This window comes from Nicotiana tabacum, chromosome 3 (assembly GCF_000715075.1).
Source record: "Nicotiana tabacum cultivar K326 chromosome 3, ASM71507v2, whole genome shotgun sequence".
In the NCBI taxonomy this organism is placed as follows: Eukaryota; Viridiplantae; Streptophyta; class Magnoliopsida; order Solanales; family Solanaceae; genus Nicotiana; species Nicotiana tabacum.
Window position 1 is genome coordinate 116,770,825 of NC_134082.1, and position 23,854 is coordinate 116,794,678.

Genomic DNA, 23,854 nt, shown 5'->3' on the forward strand with positions numbered 1-23,854 from the left:
GGCACATATTAGGTTTGAAAATGAGTTAAAGGCTGTGAGAACTAGCTTGTATGTTGAAACTGAGAAAAACAAGCATCTCCAAACTGAACTGGAAAGAGTAAAAAATGATCTTGAAAAGTCCATAAAGTGGACCTGGTCCTCAGAAGCTATCACTGCCATGTATGTTAATAATGGTGGAAACGGACAGGGAATAGGGTTCCAAAGGTAGAAAATCCCTTACAACCCCCATAGCAAGTATGTTACTATATTAGATAACTGGCTGTGTACCCACTGTGGGAGTAACGAGCATTTCAAGGAAAATTATCAAGCTAGGGTCTAGTCTATTTATAAAAATAAAGTGTTTGTTGAAAATTTAACTACTAAAAAGGGACCAAGTGCCACCCATAAAAAATGCATATTACATGCATGGACTAAGAGAGCTCTTATTCATCCTCTTGCCTAATACAAGGGCCCAAACTTATTTGGGTTCCTAAAACTAACTCTTGATTTCCTTGTGCAGGGAACAGTGAACGGAAGCAGTCAACAATGGTTCATGGATAGTGGATGCTCAAAAAAGGGAGTGTATCCTTTGGCAATGGGAAAAAGGGGTGCATTCTTGGAGTTGGAAAATTTGGGAAATCACTCACTCACTCTATTGAGAATGTATACTATGTTAATGGTCTTAAGTATAGTCTCTTGAGTGTCTCTCAGATCTGTGATAAAGGAAACAAGGTGGAGTTCTTGTCCAAGATATGTACAGTTACTAATCTGGTAACTGGTGAAGTGATACTTGTGGCCAATAGATACAAGAACATCTATGTTGCTGATTTCGAGTATATACAAAGTGGTGATCTGAGTTGTCTAAAGTTGTTGATGATGATGTTGAACTCTGGCACAGAAGATTGGGGCACACAAGCTTCGCTCTTCTGAATAAACTAATTTAGAAGGGCCTGGTCTGTGGTCTGCCCGTGTCAAAGTTCAAAGTACAGAAAGTGTGTGATGTCTGTGCTAGAGGAAAGCATGTGAAGTCATCTTTTAAGCCTAAAAAGGATATCAGCAACTCACAACCACTCGATCTTCTTCATATGGATTTGTGTGGCCCAATGAGAGTGCAAAACATGGGAGGAAAAAGATACATCTTTGTGATAGTGGATGACTACTCCAGATTTACATGGACTCTATTTCTTAGAACAAAAGATGAACCCTTTGAGGTATTTGTGGCTATTATGAAGAAAATCCAGGTGAAGATGGTGTCTAGAGTAGCATGTATCAGATCAGATCATAGAACAGAATTTGACAATGCTAAATTTGATGAGTTCTGTAATGAAAATGGCATTACCACAACTTCTTTACCCCAAGTGTAGACATGTGATTTTTAACCCTCCCCAAAATTTCACCCATTTTAGCATGTAAATATTTAGTTTAGGCCTAATATTGCTATTTCAGCTAATTTTGACGCTTTTACTTTATTTCGTCACAAAAATGAAAATTACAAAAAATATTTTAGTTTACGTATTTTTCGTAAATTTAAATAAAAAATATACAAAAATAGTACCTTATATTTATTTTTATATAATCTTGAAAACACAAAAAAATAGTTCTATGTTTTATAGTTTAGTTCAATTAATTAAAATTAGTTTTATATTTTTATATTATAATTGTACATAATTTTAGAAGGAGGAATTAGTTTTAGGTTGGTTTATCCCGTCTTTATAAATCTAGTAGTCCATTTTTCTAGTCTTGGCCCAATTACCTAGCCCATCATTCCTAGGCCCATACCCATAACCTAATCCCTACTCCAATATAATAGTACTTAACACCTAAATATAGGGACACCAAAAAAAGGCCTAAAAATCTACAGAAAGAGCGCCGCAAATCAGAACCCACACCCCTGACTTCACCTTCTTCAACCATTAACACACCCATTGTCAACCCCCCTGTCTAGATTTCCCTCTGTCTCTCCCTCGTTCTTTAAGAGAGAACGCCGATGGGCAGTAAATCGGCGATTTCGTCGGCTAAAATTTGACCACCCAACGCCTCACCCCTACTTTAAAGATAAGCTGAACCCTAGAGAGGCTTGAGAGATTAAAAAGAAACGCAAAAAATGTGAAGAGAGGACGAAACAATAGTGAAACAAGGAGCAAACTAATTTTTTCCTTCCTTAATACGCATAGACGGTTTGAAGTTAGAGCAAGGAAATTTCTGGTTATGTTTTGTCGATTGTAATGTCATGGGCAGCTTTCCAGCCATGTCCCATGACCCCTTGGGCGCGCCCCGTGGCGTCCTAGCAAGCCTTCCAATGCCTAGCACCACTGACGGCCCCGTGGTCTTGGCCGCGCCAAGTGACAAGCGCGCATGTGCCTCTGTCGCCCTACCGATATCCCTCGCCAGCGCCCAACCGCAGGCAGATTCCAACAGCGCCGCGCGCGCAGACAACGCCGCGCGCGCAGACCCTGATGCCAAAGACTATGCTGCCGACAACGGACCTGTTTTCTGCCTTATAGCAAACTAAGTCTTTTTCATTGTAAATATAGAGTAGTTTTATTCCATGTACTTCCATTATGTTTCTCTAGCTTAATCAAGTCTAGTCTTGTAGCTTTGGATTATTTTTTTTAAGCATTATTAGGGGGGATCAAGCAATCAAACTTTCTAGCAAGCAAACAATTCTCTGTACTGGTGTCTCTCCCCCTCGACACCGCGTTGCCTTTCTGTAATAGCTTTCATTAATGCAATCAAGCTTTCTTTCATTCTCAATTCTCATTCCTATTCTCTCAATTGCTCTTGACATTGGTTTTCCCGTACGGCACTGACAATCTAGTCTAGCGTACAGAGGGGACCTCAGTTGGCGGACAACAACTGCATTGACATCAGTTTCTTAGCCTTACATCGCCCTTCCAAGGAATCTCAGGAAGGCGCCGCGTAACAGTTGGTATCAGAGCTTAGGCTCGACATCGGACGAGGGAACGCATTGCCATTACCACCATTTCTGACCATGGTATATCATGGGGACCGCATTGCGGCCCTTGAACAGACGGTTGACGGATTACTACCCATCATGGATACGGTGCCTGAACTAAGAACCAGCCTAGGGCAAAGGTTGGATGACCTGGACCGCAGGGTGCTCCAGGCCAAAGTTGACATAGAAAACATCAGTCGTGACTCCGAGGGAGATCGGCAAAGGGCAGCCACAGAGGAAGCCGAAATTTTTGGCAAATTCGAGGGACTCCAACAGGAGCGTGCCGAGGATTTAGCTTACAGGGCACAAGAGGCAGACAGGGTGACTGCCATGCAACAAACTATTGATGACTTGACAGACAAGTTCAATGTTGTCAATGCTGCTTTACAGGGCCTACTGCGAGGCGGTGGAAACCAGATCGGGGGCGCTGCAAACCCCACTTCCGCGACACAAAAACTGAAAATTCCTGAGCCAAAGCCATATAGTGGAGCTAGGAATGCCAAGGAAGTGGAGAACTTCATCTTTGATGTCGAACAATATTTCGATGCTGTTGGGGGCCTAGAAGAAGCTAAGAAGGTAGCAACTGCTGCCATGTATCTTCAGGGTGATGCTAAACTCTGGTGGCGGGTGAAATACGAAGCCATCAAGGCCGGTGAAGATGCTCTCGAAACATGGGCAGAACTGAAGGCAGCCATCCGCCTACAAGTTCTTCCCCGAAAATGTTGAATACAATTCAAGGAGAAAGCTACGGGAGCTCCGCCAGACCAAATCTGTGCGGGACTACGTGCGGGAATTCTCCGCGCTCATGCTAAGCATACGCGACATGGGGGACAAAGACAAGCTCTTCACTTTCCTAGAAGGGCTGAAACCTTATGCCCGTATGGAGCTACAAAGACAACGGGTAGATACCCTGCCCAAGGCGATCCAAGCAGCTGAATGCCTTAGGGACTATTAAATGGAAGCTCGGAAGGATAGGCCTCAACCGCCTGCCCGAGCGGGATTCAAAGGGGGCCAGTCTAGCAATGGTGGCCCTAGCAGAAGTGGGGGAGATTGGAGCTCAACCAAACCTAAGGCTCCCTCCACAGGCAGCAACAGTGCTGCGTCTAACAACAATGATTGGGGGAGGAAGCCCCCTTCAGGATGCCGTCATTGCGGCGGACCATATTGGAACAATGAGTGCCCACATGCACAGATGAACGCCCATCAGACTTTTGATGATGGGACAGATGACGATTCAGACGATGCGGATCAGACTGAACCAATAGGTGCTTTCAATGCAATTGTTGGCTCCATTTATGAGGCATTAGCAGAGACTAGTGCTGGTATCCGTAAGAAGAAGGACCCATGTCCAGTCACAAAGAAAGGGAAAAAGAAGGCGGATGATGAGACTCCTCTTAAGCACAAGAGGACCTTAATGTTCGTTGAGATGAAGGTGAATGGCAAGCCCATTCGGGCCATGGTAGACACGGGTGCTACCCACAACTACTTAGACTCGACTCAGGTGGAGCGCCTTGGTCTAGTTGTAGGGAAAGGTAGAGGCCGTGTCAAAGCTATCAACTCACCTCCCCAGCCAGTGGGTGGAATAGCCAAAGAAGTACCGATGAAGCTTGGCCCTTACGAAGGAAAATTCAACCTGCGCATGGTGATCATAGATGACTTCAAGTTGATAGTTGGATTGGAATTCCTGAGGCAAACCAACACCATGCATGTACCGTATGCTGACATGTTACTGATGATGGGAGCAAACGGGACCAAGCCCTACATTATCCCGTGCATGCCTATGAAGATGGCCGTTGAAAACATCTCGGCCTTGCAGTTGAAGAAGGGGGTCAAAAGAAATGAACCCACGTTCCTGGCAACCCTCTGCATCGAAGATGTAGAATGCTCCTCGAGTCCCATTCCTGAACCCGTGAAGGAGCTACTACTAGAGTTTGAAGATGTCATGCCACAAGACATGGCAAAGCGACTACCGCCTAGGCGCACTGTGGACCATGAAATTGAGCTGGTGCCGGGCGCGAAGCCACCTGCCCGGGCGCGAAGCCACCTGCCCGGGCGCCTTACAAAATGTCACAACCCGAACTCACCGAGCTTTGGAGACAATTGACGGAAATGCTAGACACAGGGATTATCATGCCCTCCAAATCCCCATACGGGTCCCCTGTGCTATTCCAAAAGAAACATGATGGTAGTCTACGACTTTGTGTGGACTATCGGGCTCTAAACAAAATTACTGTGAAGAACAAGTACCCTATTCCGCTAATGGCAGACTTGCTCGATAGACTGGGTGGTGCGACGGTGTTCACCAAAATAGACATGAAGACAGGTTATTAGCAAGTTCGGATTGCATAGGATGATGAGCACAAGATGACCTGTGTGACAAGATATGGGTTGTACGATTTCCTGGTTATGACATTCTGCTTGACTAACGCCCCAGCTACATTTTGCACTTTGATGAACCAAGTCTTCCGAGAGTACATTGATGAATTCGTGGTGGTCTACTTGGATGACATTATGGTATATAGCCAAACATTGGAGGAACACCTGATGCACTTGCGGAAGGTCCTAGCTCGATTGCGGGAGCATGAACTATATGTGAAGCTATCTAAGTGCTCCTTTGCTCAAAAGCAAATTGACTTCCTCGGACATGTCATCGAGGAAGGGCGGATCAAGATGGACCAGCAGAAGATTCAGGCAATCACAGATTGGCCGCCACCTAAGGATATCCACGCCTTGAGGGCGTTCCTTGGTCTATGCAATTTCTATCGGCGATTCGTGAAAAACTACTCCCTCATTGCAGTACCATTGACAGAACTCCTCAAGAAGGTCACGCCTTAGGAATGGGGACCCAAGAGAGCGGAGGCCTTCAACGCATTGAAAGCGGCTATGTCTAGTAGCCCCATCTTGGCCCTTCCTGATCTGGCCAAGCCGTTCGAAGTACAAACAGATGCATCTGACTATGCCCTCGGTGGCGTCCTGCTACAAGAAGGGCATCCTATAGCGTACGAGAGTCGGAAGCTGAAAGATGCAGAGCGGCGCTATGCCGCCCATGAGAAAGAATTATTGGCTGTCGTCCACTGCTTGCGCCTCTAGAGGCACTATCTGCTGGGGACCCCGTTCGTGGTCAAGACAGACAACACAGTTGTTAGCCATTTCATGACCCAGCCGAAGTTGAATGGTCGACAGGCCAGGTGGCAGGAACTCCTAGCTGAATTCCACTTCAACCTGGAGTACCGAAGTGGGAAGACCAATCATGTTGCTGATGCGCTCAATCGGAGAGCTGATGTAGCATCGGTGTGCTTACTCGCCACCCTAAGGGGGAGCGAAGTAGCCACCTCCATCAAGGACCAGATACAAGATCTACTCATCAAAGACCCTACTGCACAGTATTTGGTTGATTTGGTAGGACAAGGCAAGACTCGCCAGTTCTACATGGAAGATGGTTTTCTGAAAGTGAAAGGGAACCGACTTTATGTTCCTAAAGGAGGAGATTTACGAAGGACTCTTCTGGCGGAATGTCATGATACTCTGTGGGCCGGCCATCCCGGTGAAGAACGCACCATGGCGTTACTTCGCCGTGCATATTATTGGCCTCAAATGGCCAATGACGTTGCTCAGTATGTGAAGACTTGTCTAGTATGCCAGAAGGACAAGTCAGACCGCTTAACACAGGTGGGACTCTTGGAACCACTAGTTGTCCCAAAGAGACCTTGGGAAAGTGTTTCCCTGTATTTCATCACCGGATTGCCCAAGGTCGGAGATCTAACAACTATCTTGGTTGTGGTAGATCGGTTTTCCAAATATGCTACCTTTATTGCTGCCCCACAATATATATCAGCAGAAGATACAGCTCGACTCTTCTTCTTTCATGTCGTCAAATATTGGGGCCCACCCAAAGACATTGTTAGTGATCGTGACTCACGCTTCACTAGCAACTTTTGGACCCAACTCTTTAAGTGCCTTGGGTCGAAGCTGAGTCACAGCTCAAGTTTTCATCCGCAATCTGATGGCCAGACGGAGCGGTTCAATGGTATGTTGGAGGAATATCTCCGTCATTTTGTAACCGGATCGCAGAAGAATTGGGTGAAGCTTCTGGATGCTGCTCAACTATGTTTCAATTCATAAAAGAGCTCTAGTACAAACAAAAGCGCTTTTGAAATTGTTACCGGACAACAACCGCTACTCGCACACACAGTAAACGTACCAAATATGTCTAAATCTCCTCGAGCTGCTAGCTTCTCTAAAGAGTGGAAGAAAAATTTGGAGATAGTGCGGAGCTATCTTGTCAAGGCTCAAAAGCGGATGAAGAGGCATGCTGATCAGAATCGTCGCTTTGTTGAATACCAAGTAGGAGACAAAGTGATGGTCAAAATTCCGAAGCGTTACTTATTTGGCGGGGTCCATGACCCTCGCTTATTGCAAAAATATATCGGACCCTTGTCCATTGAAAGGCGTATTGGGAAAGTTTCATACCGGGTGGATACCCCAGCTTGGTGGAAAATTCATCATGTCTTCCATGTTAGCCTCCTGAAACCTTTTCGAGAAGATACGGAGGATCCTTCAAGGAGCCAGCTCACAATACCCAGTATTCGAGGGACCAATTCAACCGGGAAAAGGCGTGTTGAAGCTATCCTTGATGATAGAGTGATTCATGCCTCAAGGAAAGACCACCAAGAGTTCTTGGTGAAATGGCAGGGCTGTGATGCAGAGGAGAACACTTGGGAGAGGGGAACAAACCTCAAAGCCTACAAGAGCCTAATTGAAGATTATCTTGCAAGTAAGGCGCCGAGGACGTCGCCAACTCAGGTGGGGGAGAATGTCATGGGCGGCTTTCCAGCCGTGCCCCATGACCCCTTGGGCGCGGCCCGTGACGTCCTAGGAAGCCTTCCAATGCCTAGCGCCACGGATGGCCCGTGGTCTTGGCCGCGCCAAGTGACAAGCTCGCATGTGCCTCTATCGCCCCACCGATATCCCTCGCCAGCGCCCAACCGCAGGCAGATGCCAACAGCGCCGTGCGCGCAGACAACGCCGTGCGCGCAGACCCTGATGCCAAAGACTATGCTGCCGACAACTGACCTGTTTTCTCCCTTATAGCAAACTAAGTCTTTTTCATTGTAAATATAGAGTAGTTTTATTCCATGTACTTCCATTATGTTTCTCTAGTTTAATCAAGTCTAGTCTTGTAGCTTTGGATTATTTTTTTAAGCATTATTAGGGGGATCAAGCAATCAAACTTTCTAGCAAGCAAACAATTCTCTGTACTGGTGTCTCTCCCCCTCGACACCGCGTTGCCTTTCTGTAATAGCTTTCATTAATGCAATCAAGCTTTCTTTCATTCTCAATTCTCATTCCTGTTCTCTCAATTGCTCTTGACATTGGTTTTCCCGTACGGCACTGACAATCTAGTCTAGCGTACGGAGGGGACCTCAGTTGGCGGACAACAACTGCACTGACATCAGTTTCTTAGCCTTACGTCGCCCTTCCAAGGAATCTCAGGAAGGCGCCGCGTAACAGTAATTATGCTGGAAATATCTTGTTGCTATGGAGTCTAATTGAAGTGGGGATCGTCGCTCGAGGTTCAGGTTCAAAGTTTTCTGTCCGGGTTTCACTGAATCTATGGTAGCTCGTTTGTTTTGTCGCTGCGTGTGTCTGTTTGAGTTTGGATTTTTGTTAATGGCATTCCATTTGTCCGTGTGTTCGATCAGAAGTTAATTATAAAGAGTTTATCCGTCGAGGTTCGATTTGAAATCGTTGTTCTTTTTTCTTTGAGGTTTGAGTTTCAATCCTTTCATATACCTATGCTATTTAAGTCTATTTACGATGCTCTGTTTATAGTGCTAATGGTGGTGATAAGAATAATATTAGCCTATGATTTAATCATGTTTGTTTATTGTTTGAGATTTGTGAATCACTGTTGCATATTTGGTTTAGATGCGTTCATGAGAATTCATCCTTGCTATTTTGAGTAGTTCATGAGTATTGTGTAAGCTCTGTTTTAGGATTTGAAAGTCTTTCTTTTAACTTCAGTTTCTTGTGCCTCGCAGTAGTCTGGCATCTCACTCTTAAATTTTCAAATTCTTGTATGGTTAAAAGAGGTAAATATTCTCCTTCATCAATTTAGAAATTAAAAGTGTTTGAATAAGCAGTTTAAGTAATTGTTTGGTCTGGTGTTATTAATGTTAATTGGAATATACTAGCATCCTGTGGATATGACTATTAAGATATCATGTTCGTTGTTAGTTCTAAGTTAGACCTGCGTTCTCTTTCTGTTAAATCTAAAATGTTAAGTGGAGTGATTTGTGATCCATCAAATGGGTCAGTGTATTTCACTACCTTCTCATGCTTGACTATGTGCACTCTTTGCAGTTATCGTATGCATTGGTGTTAATATTATGATCTGGCAGAACACAATAATGAAAAGTGAGGTGTTTCGCATTTTGTTTATTGAAAATAAGTTGAGCTGAGGTGTGCCTCACATTTTAAGGAACACTTGTAGTGTGCTTTTGGCGCGTTATAATAAAATTATCATTGCTACGGGTACGGTTCCCGTGATGTAGTTGTGATACACCTTTCCTAAATTCAGGTCCAAAGACGTGTTTTAGATGACTTTGAAATCTTCCTTAAAATATTTAAAAGTGGTTTAAAGCTAAAATCCACATAGGTTTAAAAGTGTATTATGAATCAGATAATAGGCCAATAACAACAAATGAGCGATCGTGCTAGAACCACGGAATCCGGGAATGCCTAACACCTTCTCCCGGGTTAACAAAATTCCTTACCCGAATTTCTGTGTTCGCGGACTATAAAATAGAGTCAATCTTTTCCTCGATTCGGGATTCGAACCGGTGACTTGGGACACCATAAAATTATTCCAAGTGGCGACTCTGAATCTTTAAATAAATAAATTCCGTTTCGATTGTCACTTTAAGTTGAAAAAAAACTCCCTTATATACCCATTCCCGGGGGGTAGGTAAAAAGGAGGTGTGACAGCTCTGGCGACTGTGCTGGGTATCGAACCCAGAATCTCTAGTTCAGGGTTGAGAATTCGAGCTTAGAATAACTATTATACTTGGCTTTTATCTATTTTCTGATTTTTTGCGTGTTTGAGCCTAATGTGCGAAATACCGCTTTAATATTGCTTGAACTGTATATAAACTGTTACAAAAACCCACTTCTCTCTGAGTCTTCTTAATCATCTGGGAAGTGTGTACTTCATGTGACTTCTTTTCTGTTAGAGTCATATCCTAATTTTAGAACGAGGTTCGGACAAGTTGCAAAGCCGGTGAAGCTTCTGTATTTCCGGTACGCTGCATCCCCTTCGGCTCGAGCTGTCCGCTCGGGTAAGCCAGGTCTAGAACAATACACCCAGATTTTAAACCTAGAATAGCATAGCCTCATGGCGGATCCCTAGTAGGAACGCTTGTTTGCATCACGTGCATTTGAATTTGGGGACTCAACACATGGGTTGGGTCCGTCTAGGACATGGTGTATACAAATTAAAAGACCATCCTGATACATCTTACATGCTACTTGTGTATATGTCTATTTCGGCTTGCATGTTGACTGGCTTCTAGAATAGGGAAAGAAAATTCTGAAAATCTGCCAAAATTCTGAAAAAAAAGTCATTTCAAAATGAGCCAAAATTTTCAAGTGTCATGTTTTCCTGTTCCGTCAAAACGGTAGAACTACGCGGGTCGGATTCTCACCGGATGTGAGATACATAGGCAAACCTCATCGGTTCCGGCTTCCAATTTTCAAAAAATCCAAAAAAATTCTTTTACTTCCTTCTTTAGAATTTTTTTTCTTTGAGACCCCAATTTTTAAAAAATACAAAAAATATTTTCTTTTTGTTGCTTCTCAAAATCAAAAAATACAAAAATATTTTTATTCTTCTTTCGAAAATTGAAAAGAAAATCCAAGCTTCAAAAATACTTTCCTTTTCTTTAGAAGTATTTCTTTCCTAACCTCAGAATAAAAATCCATAAATGATAAAATATTTTTCTTTCTTCTTTAGAAGTTTTTCTATAAATATTCCAAAAAAATAAATAATAAAAGTTAAAATTCAAAAAAAAAAAAAAAAAAAAATCTTTTTTCTTTAGAAGTCTTTCTTTGCAAGAATGCTAAAGGAAAATCAAAATCCAAAAATATTCTCTTTCTTCTTTATAAGTCTTTCCTTTGAAAAAAAAAGTAAAAAAGAAAAGAAAATTCGAAATCCAGAAAAACATAAATTTAGTTTTTTTCCTTTATTCCTAATCTTCCCGAACTACCCAAGATCTGATTTATGTTTCCACATAATACATAGGCAACCCACATCAGGTTCGATCACCATTAAAAAGAAATGAAAAAATATTGATAATAATAAGGACTAACTGAGTCCATTCTAACATATTTTGTTTTGAATTATGAAGAAAGTTGAGGTGGGGTTTGTGGTAAGTTGGAAACACAAGATCTAGGGAAAACTGATAACTGACATCGAAGATGTTACAAGTGCTCAAGAGACTCAGGGTCAGAGGGTTCAACAAGAGTCTACTGTGTTTGAAAAAATAGAATACTGAAACAGCAAATGACCGAAATGTGTCAAGCGTGGGCCAGTGGTCGAGGACAGCCTCGTCATGAGTCACAATCTGCTACACAGCAAGAGCAGTACCACTCTCCTGAGTACCACTCGTACTCGTTTGATCTTCCTGCAAATATTAAGAAGCCTGCCCGAAAGATGGTACAGGAAGAAATGATCCAAAGAGTGAAAAGCTTAGAACAACGGTTGAAAAACATGCAAGGGTTGGCAGGTCAAAAGTGTGTTGCCTTCAAAGATCTATGTATGTTCCCCATTGTCCACTTGCCGAGATCCCATAGCCCACCTGAAAAGGTATTGCAATCAACTGAGAGGTGTGGGAAGAAATGAAGAATTGTTGATGGCTTATTTCGGGGAAAGTCTTACGAGAGTAGCCTCCGAATGGTTTATGGATCAAGACACGTCTCGCTGGTATGTCTGGGATGACATGGCACAGGCCTTTGTCAAACAGTTCCAATACAACATTGACATTTCCCCAGACCACATTTCCCTTTCAAACTTGACGAAGAAACCAACTGAAAGTTTCAGGGAATATGCCATTAAATGGAGAGAGCAATCGGCCAGAGTTGAGCCACCCATGGATGAGCACGAGTTAATCACTGTCTTCCTTCAGGCTCAAGAGCCAGATTATTTTCAAAACATGATGTCCGCAGTGGGTAAATCTTTCTCGGAAGCAATCAAAATGGGGGAAATTATTAAGAATGGTCTTAAGACAATCAAAATTATAAGTCAAGCAATTCTCAAAGCCGCAACTCAGGTTGTCCCGATTGAATCCGATAATTTCAGTAGCACGAATGAGAAGGATGAAGAAATCATGATGACAACAAGTTCGAGAAGATGTCCCAGGAAAACACCTCGAAGGTATGCGCAGCCTCATCAGGTTTCCCATGACTCCCCTGAGCATTGCTATCCCCCTCAGAACCCTCAATATTCTGTTGCTACACCTCAGTATGTTGCCCGGCCACCAAGACACCCCAGAAGGCGAGCACCAGCATCGCAAAATCTCCACCAGCCTCCACAAAATTTTCAAATGCCTTATAACCCACATCCAAGCCAGGGTATAGAAGGGAACAAAGGCTGAAAGATAATTTTACACCAATAGGAGAGTCCGATGCAAGCTTAATTGAGAAATTAAAGCAGTATGACATGATTGCACCTATTCCTCCAAATCATGTGGACCCCCGTACAAGAAGCTTTGATCCTTCTAAAAGGTGTGAATAGCATTCCAATGCCCAGGGGCACAATGTTGAAAGCTGTCGGGATTTGAAAAGAGAAATAGAAGGATGATCCAGGAAAACCTGATTGTGATCCAAGACAGTGACACCCAGAATGTCGCGCAGAATCCTTTACATGCACATCATGATGCACACTTTGTGGGGATGATGCCAGGTGACATGGAGTATGAGAATCCTCTGGGGAACTTGCTAACTTAAGTTAATGATGTTGAAATTGGAGAAGGCTCTGTTGATTCTGATAAGCAAATTTGTGGCTAAATGCCAAGCCTAGCAATTGAAAAGTCATTCCCTCCTCACCAGGAAGGAATCTTGGTAGCTTGTTTTGATGTTTTTTCTATTATCTGGGTTATTTCAGGGTTGTGGTCTAGATTTTATTTGTTTTATTGAGTCAAACCCTTCTTTCCCCCCATTCTGTTTGTGTGAGTCTTGTATGTCTGTTCTGTTGCTATTTTTATTATTCAGGTTATTTTAGGGTTGTAACTCGTATTTTAGGTTGCTTGTTTAGTTGTAAAATCCTTTCATCCTTTACTCAATAAAATACAGTTTGTCCTTTTGTGTCATTCTATTCCTATTTCTTTTCTCGCTAGTTCTAATGACATGACATGCATGCAGAAATTTGGCCAGATCTTAGGAACTAATTTAATCTGGAATTCGATAACTAAAAAAATACTTTTGAGGATGAATAAAGAGTTGGAATACTTTGAAACTAAGGTCGAGTAAAATTCACATTCAAATCATTGTGAAGATCGGGCTTGAGGATGTTTAATCAATTGATGTTTGTTGGAAAGTTTATCACTAAGGGATGAAAAAATGTCTTGTGACCATGGAACACCAAGAAGACAGACATGTTCGTCAATGCTGTGATCGCGAAAAGATACCATGTTTGATGTTCTTTAGGTTGGGAGACCTTTTTTATGCTACCCAAATACTTTATATCCTTTGCTACCTCTTTTGAGCCTATGTTATTTTTCTTTGACTACCCTCTTTTGGAATCAAGTTTAGAGTCAAAAAACAAAAAACAAATTCATGGCCCAAGAGTACAAACTAGGGCAATTCTTAGAAAGTTCAGAAAAAAAAAGAATTGTCAAAGGTCCATGCCCTAAAAAATAGAAGTTGGGGTAAACAAAAAAAAAGAAAAGAAAAACAAAAAGAGAAAAAAAAAAGAAAAAGGAAAAGAGAAACAAAAAGAAAGATGAAAAATAGTTTAGATTAGATGTTTGAACTATGTTAGACCTGATCCCTTTAAAAAAAGGATACGTAGGCAGCCTCACGGTTCGGTCCAACCAAATAAGAATTTAGAAGAAAAAGAAAAAAAAAATAGAAAAAATAGAAAAATCCAAAAATCCCCAGCATCTGAAACTGGGGCAGAGATTTTATTTCACCTTTGGAAGAGTCGATTCCAAGAGTTGTAAGTCCACAACCCCCTTTACTTTGAGTTTATTTTGAGCCTTCATGACGTCCTTTCTTTCTAACCCTATCCAAAATCCTTCCAAATAAAGACCTCCCGATATGCCTTCAAGAATGCCAAGAGAAGCATGCAATGAGCAACGGTTGTCACATGACGTAGAACACCGTCGAGTTTCTTGCAAAAAGGGAAAGAAAAAGAAAAGAAAAATGAGAGAGTCTTATTAGTGAAAACCCTCACGGGCATTGTAAGACGACGGTGAGCAGAGATGAATAAATGAGAGAGACTTGTTGGTGAAAACCCCTCGGGGCACCCCAAGTCGAAAGTGAGTCGCGAAGCTGATGCAAAGAATTGGTACGAACAAGCCCGACTTCAAAGCTCATAAGAATGGCAAAAGGGAAGATTGGATTAGTTTGATAGATCAAGCCGTTGAGTCCAAAATGCATGTCATGACCATTAAGGCTAGTTATTGGAAAAAAAAGAAACTCTTCCTTATGTCCTTCCGACAGGGGGAATTTCTTGTTAATATTGTTTCTTTATAGCATTGTGTCCTTCCCTCTGAGTCAGTCCTTGTCAAAATAAGCAAGAAAATATTTCAAAATCTGCTACCAGCTTTTCAGTTGCACAAAGTAAATTTGGCCAGTACACTCGGTTGTTACTGTCAATATACCTTGAGGATTCATACAAAGGCTTCCCCAAAAGACTCTAGTCAGCCTACTTGGCGCAAGCAAAGATAACTGCTGATTCTTTTTGACAAACAAATTGCTCAAAAGCAGGAAGTCATTCAAGATATCAGAAAAGGTCACCTAAGCAAAGATCTCCAGTTGGGATAAGGCTGTTTGAGGTGCAAATACAAACGGTACTAGGTGTGAAACAATCAAAGTTGGTGCAGAACAAAAGTCTCTTGAGACCGACTCAGGCTGATCGAGCAAAAGTCAAGCTACTCAAGACTCAACGCCACAAACCGACCATCACTTTCAAAACTGACAAAATTTTCTTTGTTTGAAACAGGAACAAAGACGTGCAAGGAAAGAGGTTCCAAAAAAAAGAGAAAAAAAATAAAGAAGGGAAAAGAAAAGAGGAAAAAAAAGAAAGAGAAAAAATAGAAAAAAAAGACATAGAAAAGAAGAGAAGAGGTGACGAAGGGAAATTTCTCAAATTTTTGCCTTTATTTGTCTTGTTAATATGCATAAAATCATGCCATTGCTCTTTACAGTTTCCTCCTAGGGTAATATGTCCTAGTCTAATGGATTTCCTTCCAATAAAAATCTTAGTCTGATGAATCTTTCTCCTAAGATAAGAAAACCTAGTTTGATGAACTTTCTCCTAGGATAAACATCTTAGTCAGATGAATCTTTCTCCTAAGATACAAATAAAAAATCTTAGTCTGATGAATTTTTCTCCTAAGATAGAAGACCTAGTCTGATGAACTTTCTCCTAGGATAAAAGTCTTACTCTAATGAATCTTTTGCCTAAGATACCAAAAAAAGGAGACCTAGTCTGATGAATTTTCTCCTAGGATCAAAGTCTTAGTCTGATGAATCTTTCTCCTAAGATAGACAACCTATTCTGATGAATTTTCTCATAGGATCAAAATCTTAGTCTGATGAATTTTTCTCCTAAGATAGAAAACCTAGTCTGATGAACTTTCTCCTAGGATCAAAATCATAGTCTGATGAATTTTTCTCCTAAGATAGAAGACCTATTCTGATGAACTTTCTCCTAGGATAAAAATCTTATTCTGATGAATTTTTCTCCTAAGATAGAAGACCTAGTCTGATGAACTTTCTCCTAAGATAGATGTCTTAGTCTGATGAATTTTTCTCCTAAGATAGAAAACCTAGTCTGATGAATTTTCTCCTAGGATCAAAATCTTAGTATGCTGAATTTTCTCCTAGGATAAACGTCTTAGTCGGATGGATCTTTCTCCTAAGATACCAAAAAAAACAAAAAAAAAAGAGAAAAAGGACCTAGTCTGATGAACGTTTTCCTAGGATTAACGTCTTAGTCTGATGAATCTTTTTCCTAAGATTGAAAACCTAGTCTAACGAATTTTTTCCTAGGATATTTTGAAAAAAAAAAGAAATCTGAATTTGTAAAGAAGAGAGGGGTCAATTTTTAGTTTTTATAAGTTATCAATATTTGTAAAGAAGATAGGGGTCAGTCTTTACTTTAGTCAAGCTTAGTTTATAGTTTTCCGCAAGCTCAATCACTTTTAGGAGACGTACATCCTAGTCTAGTATTTAGTTTACTCATCATAGCATCAATAATATAAGTGTTTTACAATATTGCTAACAACTCACAAATCTTGCTAGTGCAAACTGGGGTAGAAAATTTCGTTTGTTTTGTTGGTTTTGACTGCAGGCACCCACATGGAAAACAAGGGAACATAGAAAGTTTCAGCAATCAAGCGCCCACCTGGAGAACAAGGGAAAACGGTTCCAGTTTCGAAGGAAGACAGGTCAAGTTCAGCAATCAGGCGCCTACCTAGAGAACAAGGGAAGATAGTTCAAGTTTCAAGGAAAAGCAGTTTCAAAGGAAGACAGTTCAAGTTTCAAGGGAAAATAGTTCGAGTTTCAAGGGAAAACAGTTAAAGTTTCAAAGGAAGTCAGTTCAAGTTCAGCAATCAGGCGCCCACCTGAAAAAAGGGATTTCAATTCAGAATGCAATTCAGGTCAACAACAAAAGAAGATCGCGTCAAGAATACGAGTCAGCAGTCCGAGATGATCAACAGAAGTTTGTCACAATCCAGAATAAAAAGAAAAAAAAAACAACAACAAAAAGAAAGATAAGAAATGAATCCAAATGCAGAAGTTAATGAAAGATGTGAGCTGCTCAAGACAGGGCTGAGGTCACAAGCTCTGCATGTCCCGTCTTGGTTTGAAAAGTTGAAGAAGATTGAACCAATACTTGCAGCTAACAAGCATCAAGATTCAGATCAGGGTCTGCATGAAGAACCAACCAAGACTCAAGATCAAGCTTCAGAAGACTCATAGATAGGAATCTTGCAACTTGTAGCTGATAGGCTTAGTTAGTCTTTTTCATTTTTGGTTTTGATGTAATAACAGGACCGCGGACCGGAACCTCAGCGGAACGGAACATCGACTGGCTCTCCACCTCAGTATACTCCATCACTGTTTTTACTTCTGAACTACACTTGGCCTGATTCCTTTATAGCCAAGGATATGTAGGCAGCTCAGATACCAGGGCTCGGTCACATTTTTCTTTCTTTTAGCTTTCGGTTTCCCTAAATAAGGGTTGGGTCAAAAAATCTGTCTAGTCATTCTTTGTCTGAAAACTTTTCGCGTTTCCAGTCAAAGAGGGGCAGCTGTAGACATGTGATTTTTGACCCTCCCCAAAATTTCACCCATTTTAGCATGTAAAATATTTAGTTTAGGCCTAATATCGCTATTTCAGCTAATTTTGACTCTTTTACTTTATTTCGTCACAAAAATGAAAATTACAAAAAAACAATTTAGTTTACGTATCTTTCGTAAATTTAAATAAAAAATATACAAAAATAGTACCTTATCTTTATTTTTATATAATCTTGAAAATACAAAAAAATAGTTCTATGTTTTATAGTTTAGTTCAATTAATTAAAATTAGTTTTATATTTTTATATTATAATTGTACATAATTTTATAAGGAGGAATTAGTTTTAGGTTGGTTTATCCCGTCTTTATAAATCTTGTCGTCCATTTTTCTAGTCTTAGCCCAATTACCTAGCCCATAATTCCTAGGCCCATACCCCTAACCTAATCCCTACTCCTATATAATAGTACCTAACACCTAAATATAGGGACACCAAAAAAGATGCCTAAAAATCTGCAGAAGGAGCGCCGCAAATCAGAACCCACACCCCTGACTTCACCTTCTTCAACCATTAACACACCCATCGTCAACACCCCTCTCTAGATTTCCCTCTGTCTCTTCCTCGTTCTTTAAGAGAGAACGCCGATGGGCAGTAAATCGGCGATTTTGCCGGCTAAATTTTGACCACCCAACGCCTCACCCCACTTTAAAGATAAGCTGAACCCTAGAGAGGCTTCGAAGATTAAAAAAGAAACACAAAAAATGTGAAGAGAGGACGGAACAACAGTGAAACAAGGAGGAAACTAATTTCTTCCTTCCTTAATACGCATAGACGGTTTGAGGTTAGAGCAAGGAAATTTCTGGTTCTGTTTTGTCGATTGTAGTTATGCTGGAAATATCTTGTTGCTATGGAGTCTAATTGAAGTGGGGATCATCGCTCGAGGTTCAGGTTCAAAGTTTTCTGTCCGGGTTTCACTGAATCTCTGGTAGCTCGTTCGTTTTGTTGCTACGTGCGTCTGTTCGAGTTTGGATTTTCGTTATTGGCATTCCATTTGTCCGTGTGTTCGATCAGAAGTTAATTATAAAGAGTTTATCCGTCGAGGTTTGATTTGAAATCATTGTTCTTTGTTTCCGGTTTGGGGTTTGAGTTTCAATTCTTTCATATACATATGCTATTTCAGTCTATTTATGATGCTCTGTTTATTGTGCTAATGGTGGCGATAAGAATGATATTAGCCTTTGATTTAATCATGTTTGTTTATAGTTTGAGATTTTTGAATCACTATTGTATATTTGGTTTAGACACGTTCATGAGAATTCATCCTTGCTATTTTGAGTAGTTCATGAGTATTGTGTAAGCTCTATTTTAGGATTTGAAAGCCTTTTTTTAACTTCAGTTTCTTGTGCCTCACAGTAGTCTTGCATCTCACTCCTATATTTTCAAATTCTAGTATGGTTAAAAGAGGTTAATATTCTCCTTCATCAATTTATAAATTAAAAGTGTTTGAATAAGCAGTTTAAGTAATTGTTTGGTCTGGTGTTATTAAAGTTAATTGGAATATACTAGCATCCTGTGGATATGACTATTAAGATATGATGTTCGTTGTTAGTTCTAAGTTAGACCTACGTTCTCTTTCTGTTAAATCTAAAATGTTAAGTGGAGTGATTTGTGATCCATCAAATGGGTCAGTGTGTTTTACTACCTTCTCATGCTTGACTATGTGTGCTCTTTGCAGTTATCGTATGCATTGGTGTTAATAGTATGATCTGGCAGAACACAATATTGAAAAGTGAAGTGTTTGGCATTTTGTTTGTTGAAAATAAGTCGAGCTGAGATGTGCCTCACATTTTAAGGAACACTTGTAGTGTGCTTTTGGCGCGTTATAATAAAATTATCATGGCTACGGGTACAGTTTCCGTGATGTAGTTGTGATACACCCATCCTAAATTTGGGTGTGCATTTCATGTGACCCTAATCCAAATCTTAACAATGTTAAATAAAATGTGTCTCGGACTGCGGGTTCATTTCATGTGGCGTGGTCCAAACACGTATTTTAGATGATATTGAAATCTTCCTTAAAATATTTAAAAGTGGTTTAAAGCTAAAATTCACATAGGTTTAAAAGTGTATTAAGAATCAGATAACACGCCAATAAAAACAGTTGAGCGACCGTGCTAGAACCACGAAATGCGGGAATGCCTAACACCTTCTGCCGGGTTAACAGAATTCCTTACCCGAATTTCTATGTTCGCGGACTATAAAATAAAGTCAATCTTTTCCTCGATTCGGGATTCGAACCGGTGACTTGGGACACCATAAAATTATCCCAAGTGCCGGCTCTGAATCTTTAAATAAATAAATCCCGTTTCGATTGTCACTTTAAGTTGGAAAAAAACTCCCTTATATACTCCTTACCGGGGGGTACGTAAAAAGGAGGTGTGACACCAAGACCTCCCCAACAAAATGGAGTTGTGGAAAGGAAGAATAGAACTCTTTAAGAAATGTCAAGAACAATGCTGATCAATAGTGGGATTGCAAAGAACTTCTGGGATGAAGCTGTCAACACTACCTGCTACTTGGTGAACAAGTGCATGATCAGATCTCTCCGGAACAAAACCCCCTATGAGTTGCTGAATGAAAGGAAACCCAAGTTGACTCACCTATGAATATTTGGGTGCAAATGCTATGTTTTGAACAATGGAAAGGATCAGCTTGGTAAATTTGATGCCAAGAGTGATGAAAGAATCTTTCTGGGGTATTCTTCTCAAAGCAAAGCTTACAAGATATACAACAAGCAGACTCAATGTGTTGAGGAAAGTGTTCATGTAATATTTCACGAGTCCTATCCCTCCTATGAGAAAAGTACCAAGGATGATCAAGATGGAGAGCCCTTACTAGTTCCAGGTGAAGTCATCGACATGACAAATGGAAAGGCAGACATGATGAGCCAAGTGAAAGAGCCAAGTGGAGACAATGCTGCCTCTTCCTCAAGGGAACCAGGTACCTCAATTACAACCACTGAAGCTGAAGAAAGAGTGGTTGATGTAGTGCAGGGTACTTCACAAGCACTTGAGAGAAGAACACAAGGGAGCCAGTTAGATATATCCAACTCCTATATAAATAAACCTTAAATGGCCAACTGGAAACACAAAAGCTCTCATCCTCTTGACAACATAATTACCCCTCTAGATTCTGGAGTGCAAACCCTATCAAAAGTCAAAAATTCATTTGCCTTCTCAGCCTTTCTTTCCCAAATAGAACCCAAAAATATCAAGAAAGCCTTGAATGATAAAGATTGGATTACAACCATGCAAGATGAGCTACATCAGTTCGAAAGGAACAATGTATGACACCTGGGACCTAGACCCTAAGAGTGAACCATTATAGGAACCAGGTGGGTATTCAGGAATAAGCTTGATGAACATGGAAATGCTACAAGGAACAAGGCCAGGCTAGTGGTTCAAGGTTATAATCAGGAGGAAGGGATTGATTATGATGAGACATTTGCTCCAGTTGCTTGCATGGAAGCTATTAGAATCCTAATCGCTTTTGCATCTCATATGGAATTCACTCTGTTCCAGATGGATGTCAAAAGAGCATTTCTTAAGGAAAAAGTCTATGTAAAAGAACCTCCAGGGTTTGAATGTCATGAACACCCTAAATATGTGTTTAAACTGGACAAATCATTATATGGGTTGAAGCAGGCTCCTCGATCTTGGTATGAAAGGTTGTCAAAGTTCCTCTTATGAAATGGTTTTACAAGAGGGAAAATTGATAATACCTTGTTCCTGGAGAAACGGGGAAGGAACCTGCTCATTGTTCAGGTCTATGTTGATGATGTCATTTTTGGGGCATCAACTGATTCTCTGTGTGAAGAATTTGCAAAACTCATGGGAAGTGAGTTTGAAATGAGCATGATGGGAGAGCTGAATTTCTTCTTGGGTCTTTAAGTAAAGCAGTCCACGAAGGGTACATTCATTTGTCAGCAGAAATACATCAAGAAGCTCTTGAAGAGATTTGATATGGAAGCATCAAAAGTGATATACACTCTCATTGCTACGTCTACTCGACTGGACATGGATGAAACATGATCTCCTGTGAATCAAACTATGTTTAGAGGCATTATCGGGTCTCTTCTCTATCTCACTACCAGCAGACCTGATATTGTCTTCAGTGTAGGGCTATGTGCAAGGTTTCAATCAAATCCCAAGGAATCTTAGCTGCCAATTTTTTTTTGATATACCTTAAGGGAACACAGGACCTGGTCCTATATTACCCCTCAGGTGACAATTTTAATCTTATTGGGTATGCTAATGCTGACTATGCAGGTTATCTTGTGGACAGGAAAAGTACTTCTGCAATGGCTCACTTTCTAGGATCATGTCTCATCTCTTTGGGCACAAGGAATCAAAACTCAGTGGCTCTTTCAATGGCTGAAGTAGAATATGTAGCTGCAACCACCTACTGTGCTCAGCTCTTATGGATTAAACATCAACCTGAGGATTTTGGGGTATTTACTGATTGTGTGCCTCTTCTTTGTGATAACAGCAGTGCACTCAACATGGCCAAGAATCCAGTTCAACACAAAAGAACCAACCACATTGATGCGAGACATCATTTTCTGAGGGATAATGTGGAGAAGGGGCTGATCTGTATGAAGTTCTGTAGCATAGAAGACCAAATTGCATATATATTCACCAAAGCATTGAGTAGGGAACATTTTGAAAGAAATAGGGTGAAGTTGGGGCTATTGAAGCCTAATTGAGAACCTGATTCCCATCAATTGGCTATGAAAATCACCTTCAGGTAAAATTAGCTAAAGTGTTTTCTAGCCAAGTCAAACTCACTTCTATACCATTGTAGGTAAACATGCATGATGATTATAGAAGCTATAGATGCATTGCATGGGTAATAAAAGAGGATTGAAATTTTCTAAGACAGGTCAAGAACCTGGTTCTTGTACCAAAGGTTAGTAGTTCTGTACATTCTTTAATAAACATCTTGAAAAGGTACAAATATCAACTACTATGTCATCCACCTTTTCAGACTCTGCTATCACGTCATTTTACTTCATATCGTTCCATCTCCCTCTGAAACATTGCAACTCTCCAAGCACAACCGCCATTTTAGAACATGTTCCTATCTCTCTCTTCATAATTATCCTCTCTCATTAAAAACCCTCTCCTTTCTTCACAAACCATAGTTCCTTATTAGAACTTCTCTAAAGAATTTTCTACTCTATATCTTCAATGGCTGTCAAAAACTCCGAAATTCCTGTCTCAGTCATCACTAAGCCAGAAAAACCATTGAGTCCTCCGTCCTCGATGAGTCCTCTATAACCATCTCTGTCCTTATAACTGAAATCACCTCAAACCCAGATTTCTCGTCACCCTCCAGTTCAAAGGCGACTATCTCAGAAACCCCTAAAGTCATTGATCCTTCTTCCCTATCTTTTAATATTCCCATTGATCAAGGGAAAAGTAGAGAACAGGGTAAAAGTCCTAAGGTCGTAGAGGTTTCTGCCATTGTTGCTTCAGATACTGTGGTGGCCATGGAGCCTATCGAGGATGAAAATATCGCGACCATCTTTGTGGTATCTGCCGATGGAGTATTACATGAGATAATTTCTGGCGCACCCATGTCTCAAAGGAACGAGACAAAGGGATTTGTGGGAGAAGGAGCCATGGTGGCTGTTGAAGGCTTTGCACCAGCAAAAACTACTAGGCCTTTTTGTGAAGAACTTGACCCTTCTCCGGAGGAAACAAGTGAGGGTTCTCACTCCCAGGCCAGTTCTACTCCTGCATCTTCTCCTCCATTTGCTATTAAGCCCTTGGACATTCTATTCCCTGAGATGAGGTCTAGTGATAATGAGGATGAAGACAACATTCCTCTTGATGCATTCATAGTCAAACGAAGGGTAGTGATCACTCTGGAGTCTTCAACTAAATGACCTACTACTAGGCTGCAAGAAAAGGTAGCTTATGACTCTGCCCTTCAAAAAAGCAGTAAGAAGAAAAAGAGGAGACTAGTGAAAGACAATGAGATAGTGTGTGACAAGGATGTCCCTGTGGTGGTAATTTTGAGGAGGAAACAACAGAGGAACCTAGTTCCTTAGTGAGAAGGTCCCAAGAAGAAAAAACAATCTGCTTTAGTGGAGAATGTTACAACCCCCAGTTCAAAAGTGAAAGATATTATGAGTGAACCCTCAGTTTCTGATGAGGATGTGTTGGTCAAGTCTAAGGGAAAAGAAAAATCAAGTGGTGTGAAGTCTGGAAAGAGAAAGTTGGAACCTGTTAAGGAACCTGTTTCTGCGAAAAAGATGAAAAGTGAAACTAGTTGTGCATCAGAAAGATTAAGGCACCAAAAGGTCCTATTGGGTCGCACTTTTGACCCA